The sequence below is a fragment of the Nanorana parkeri genome, unplaced genomic scaffold, assembly GCF_000935625.1.
Source record: "Nanorana parkeri isolate BGI_ZX_2015 unplaced genomic scaffold, ASM93562v1 scaffold1102, whole genome shotgun sequence".
Lineage (NCBI taxonomy): Eukaryota > Metazoa > Chordata > Amphibia > Anura > Dicroglossidae > Nanorana > Nanorana parkeri.
Genome location: NW_017307370.1, coordinates 88,890 through 94,387, shown reverse-complemented (window position 1 = coordinate 94,387; position 5,498 = coordinate 88,890). Strand labels below are relative to the sequence as shown.

The 5,498-nt window shown below is 38.9% G+C and overlaps 1 protein-coding gene across 2 annotated transcripts in view; it reads left to right on the top strand.

The window, feature by feature from the left end:
• The window catches only part of ATXN1 (ataxin 1), a 156,670-nt gene that overhangs the window by 95,716 nt on the left and 55,456 nt on the right, over window positions 1-5,498 (top strand). The gene's annotated exons all lie outside the window — the stretch shown is intronic.

The following is a 5,498-nucleotide window of genomic DNA, read 5'->3' as shown; positions in this document are numbered from 1 at the left end:
CCCTGGCCACGCCTCCTCGCACACCCGGCAGCGCGCCGCTGATGGGGCCTGAAAGCGAGCTGTCGGGTGTACGAGGAGGCATGGCCAGGGCCGAGGGAGAAGCCCGACTCCTCCCCCCTTCCCTTCGTTAGCCGACAGAGCCACTCGGGGAAGGGGGAGGAGTCCGGTGACGTCGATGTCCGTGACGTCACCGGATCTCCGACGGAAGACCCGGAAGCCGGCGGAGAGGTGAGTAACTTTGATCGATCAAAATAATTTTGATCGATCAAAGAAATTAACGATTTATTGACGGCACACCCGAAAATATCTCACGGCACACTAGTGTGCCGCGGCACAGTGGTTGAAAAACGCTGGTCTAGGACAATGTTTCTCAATCTTTTTTCATGGCACCCGTATAAAGTATAAAGTACTCTTGAAATTCGTAGTGACTCCCCAAGTCGCCTTTATTTTGTCCACCGAGACTTGAGTAAATAGTCTTGCTCCCACCATGCACCTTCAAAAGGGCTCTTGTGGTTTCTGTGGAGACTACCGACCTTTTGGCTTTCCTGTTTTGAAGAGGGATGCTTGTGTACTCTTCTACCTTCCGGAAGTCTTTACCTGGTTGTTAAGATTTAGCCTCTCGGTATCTCTCAGAAATTTGCTTTCTGTCAACCTCTGCCATTTAGATCTATGGTCTGTTGGGACTAAACCCGAATGTTCCCCAGTTACCTTGGAAATTGCCATGTCAAGTTTGTTCCCAAAGAGCTTCTTCCCGTCATACAGAATCTTGCACCAGTTCGATTCAGATGATGGGTCAGCTGACCATGGCTTTAGCCAAAGAGCCCTGCGAGCAGTGATTGAGGATAGTAAAGCCCTAGCGGACACCTTAATTATATCTATCTTTGCCTCTCCAACAAATTCCTACTACTCTCATTTACTGCAAAGCTGTTACGATTTGTTCCTGGTTAATACTGCTTTTAATAGCTGTTGCAACAATAGATGTCAAGCAATAATTGCTTATGCTACAGCTGTCAATATACCTGCTGGCCTCCAGGTGTCCCCAGCAGAAGTATAGACTTTTTTTTCAGTCTAGATCTATTTTGTGGTCAACCAAATCTCTAACAGTCACAGTGTCTTCCACTGTGTAACATGCCTTGCTAATTTTATTATTGAGGTATCTATGAGTGGTGAGAAGACAAGAGGTAGCATTGCCCTCTCTTAGTGGGTACAATTTACTGAGGTGGTTATTGAGGCTTTTTTTGTTGTTGACTTCACTCCAGTCATCGTCCATACCTTTTTGATTTCCTCTACAACGGGAAAGATCATAATCTCTTTTGTAGGTGTGGGTACTTTTGCTGTTTACAAGGCAATTCAACCACTTCTTCTCAGACAATAGCTTCCTCTACTGCTCTTGCAAAGTTTTCCAATAGGGTAAAATCAAATTCCGATGCAATAAACTCTAACTCTTCTTCTACGTCCGAGCCTGATTGCAGAGGCTCTGATGTTGATTGATGGGAAGTCGATGGCGTTTTGCACAGAGGGTTATATATACTGAGGTGGTACAGTAGGAATAGCTTGAATTTATTTCTTGGACTGTTTGCCTCAGAATAGACACCATCTCTCTTATGTCTGTCTCTTTTCTCCTGTAGCTTCATTAAAGCATGATTGTCATACTAATCTTTCAGGTAGCAGTGATTCTACACATACCCAATTTCACAGATCATCTTAATTAGTTTGTATTTTGAATGAACTGGCTAAAATTTTAAATATTGCTGCTGAAACAGGCATGATCTGCATTTTCACATAGTGACAGGCCATCCACCTGTTAAAATATACAACACCAAAACTTTATTCCAAGAGCACCTTGCATAGGTGTTTTTTAAGACTTTATCATATAAGGAGCAACCTGTATTTCAAGCTTAGCCGTCCATTATAAAATAGCAATGGACCTGCTCTTCAAAAGATCTACTATTTTTCAAGTATAACCTATGAAAATATTATGTAATGAACAATAATGTGTCCTAGGTGAACTTATGCAAATAAAGAATTCAGTACTTTCTTTAATAGTCTGCTGTGGAAAAATTATATATATACAGTATATATATATATATATACAGTATATGTGTATATATATATATACCTTTATATAAATGAAAGACACGGCATAAAAATAAAAGTAAACATCTCCCAATGCTCACACTAGGCAGCCTAACCTCAATAGTTTGCTCTTTGAAAGCTTATATAACATAAGCTGCACAGCTGCTTCAAATGCCTTAAAATTAAATGGATCTTATTGGCCTATGTATAAAAGGTCAAAGCCTTTCATGGGACATAATGATTCTGACCATTTTGCTCACTTGTAAAGTTGTTCTGGGGGAATTCACCACATATTTGTAATATTTTTTTTAAACAAAATTTCTCGTCTTTTTTATACTTCAATGTGATGCTGATTTTTATAGACTGAAGGAAAGCACTGTGACATGTTCCTCCACAGTTGGGGTGCAGTTTGACAAACCAAAAAGTTGAAGTTTTAGGTTGTTTTGTTTTTTACAAACACATACTGCACAAAAACTAAGCAGTTTAACTCCAGTAAAACAAGAGGCATTACAAAATTGGGCTTTTTGTCTTTCTATCTGTTCACGTCACACTATGTGATTGCTACCTGGTCTTTCCAATTATTGTCAGATCAGGCAATTAATATTAGATTTATAGGCATCATTTTCACAAGTATATAGCAAGTATATACTTGGGTAAATTTTAGGAAATAAAAGAAGATACAACACCCATGTGGGTATATTATTCAAACTTCAAAATGTACATAAGGGTGTTAAGGCTATGAGAACCGTTACTAGTCTGCAAATGAACTTCAACAACAGCTTCACAACCACAAACTTTTAAGCTGCTTTTCAAACACTCAAGGACATTCATGACAGAATCATTTTTAAAAAAAGGTGTTAAATTGATGTATATTTTATCATTATTATGTGTGATAAAAAAAAACATTTCTAGGGACATAACATCAAGAATATTTGTTTCTGGCATTTAAATTGCTATTTTGATTAATGTTAACATGATTTCTACATATTCAGTATTGTTATTATTAGTATTAATATTGTTATTAGCAGTTGTAGTAGCAATAATAGTATTTTGATTATAACATCTTGCAGGTGAGAAATATCTTTTTATCAGTATCAATTCCGTTTTAAAACAGGAGCAGTTAGACAGTTACATTTAAAGAGTTAAATATTCATCCATTCCTGAGATCTGCACAGCTCAGGCAGATAGGGGAGCCAAGGTAGTGTCCTAACTTTTCTCCACTACAATTATGCAATGCAGCTTCGTCACCTCCCTGCTCCAAGCCTGTTCTTGGACAGTGAAGGAGCAGCAACAGACCAATGAGGCCATCTCTCTGCTCTTGCCTTCCATCCAATGTTTTTTAGTGTACACATGTGAATAAAGGACATGTGATTGGCCCTCTCTCTCCTAGTAATACCGCACAGGGCATTACAAGAGGCTTACATCAGATGAAGCTATTTATACCACTTTAACTTTAAAAAACATGTTTTTCATATCTACATAACTATAATAATTGGTGCTTGGCATTTAGATTTAAAATGAAATCCTTATCCTAAATCATAAACCTAACCCTTGGCATCTAACCTGACACACATAGTTCAGTACCAAAAAAAAGCCTCCTAAAAATCACATAATCAGGCTGTCCTGTTTAATGTTTTAAATGATGCAGCAATGGAGGAAGGACAGCTGCAGAGATTGAAGTTGGTAACACGTTCTATAGTCACATGACAATGTAAGGATATTTGCTCTGACAGTCACTTAGAAGGCATGACACCAGGTCAACGCATTCAAGTCAACACAATGAAAATGTAGCATACGCCATCTGCATGCTCCATTTATGGTGTGTTGAGCATTTGGCATTGACTTGTATTGACCTCCATTCTGTCATTCCAGTAAATACAACTTTTCCTAAAACACATCTTAAAGCATGTCAATAGATAGGGTATGTTTTGCATATGAACCCTAAAGAGAATGGCTTGCTAGGAATGCATTTAAACCTAAGTAAAGTCCAATGTGGTAATTTACAGCTAAATAATAAATATAAAGTGTTTATTAAGAGGTTTCGAGGAATTGGCTTAAATACACTATTTCCCAAGAAATGCTTTTAGAATTAAATCGGTTTGCTGATTTTCAAGCAAGCAGTGGATTCTGATTCGTGGTGTAAAATGTAAGAGAAGCAGGTTCTAGAGATTACCGTTGAGAAATAAACAAATGTACAGCAATATCGAAGATGAGCAATGTGTCCAAGATAAAGATAGAACAAAGTCCATGGCAGACACGCCAATACACAGTATTTAATGTCACATTGCAGTTCAGAATTCCTCTCTGCAGCATGTATTTGTATTATCTGTGCTGTGAATGTCCTTGTAGGCATATCTCTATCAATTTTAATTTGGTAGGTTTCACCCATTGTATAACATTCTGGTTTTCAAGGATGTTTACAGTGAATATCATGCAGTAAGCTAATCATTTATTTTAACCTTGGTTCATGGAAATAGCAAAGACAGAGAGTAAGGGTGTTTTTTAAAAAGCAGCCTCTTTCATTTTCAGTTCACTAGGAAAAATTGTGAGGAAAAAGTAATATTTTAATATGCATCAACTATGTATATCTGGCACTTTTACTTTTCACAAAATGGCTGACAACAATAAGTACATGTGAGGTACCACTACTTTCATTAGGGAAAGCATGTATATATAACGGAAAATTGTATACTTACCTATCGGTAATTCTCCTTTCCTGATGCCAGTACATGGCAGCATACAATGGGTATGGCTCCGCCCCCAGCCCAATCACAGGACCAGTTATACTATAAATTAAAGCCCGCCTCCCAAGGCCACCATTCTCGTAACAAGTACTCAATGCAAAAGCCATGGGAGGGTCCTGTATGCTGCCATGTACTGGCATCAGGAAAGGAAAATTACCGATAGGTAAGTATACAATTTTCCGTTTTCCTGACACCGTACATGGCAGCATACAATGGGATATAGCGATCACACAAACAGGGAGGGTAATTCTGAGATAATAAATTATTTGTACCACATGCAGAACCAACTTCCCCATGGATCTTCCTCCTGGATAGACCCTGTAATGGAACAGGAACATATGGCAGGTTACTGCCTTCCAGAATAACTCTGGAGGTACATCACTGAAGTCTATCCGTAGGGATGACAGTCTGCGGAAGAGCGAACCCAAAGATTGATCTGTGGCTCCATATGCTTGACCAGCACAATACATGTGACCTAGTGCACACAGAATGCCACTTACCAAAACCACCAGAAAGATGAACAGATCGACCTGAATAACCTCCATGCTCTTCCCCAGCATAGCAGCCACATTGCTGGCATGAGCTGAAATAAAAACTTTATCCTGGAATACTGGCAACATGGATGTACTATTTAGATGGAAGGATCTTCCAAACCTTCGGAAGATGCTGGGAGAGAGA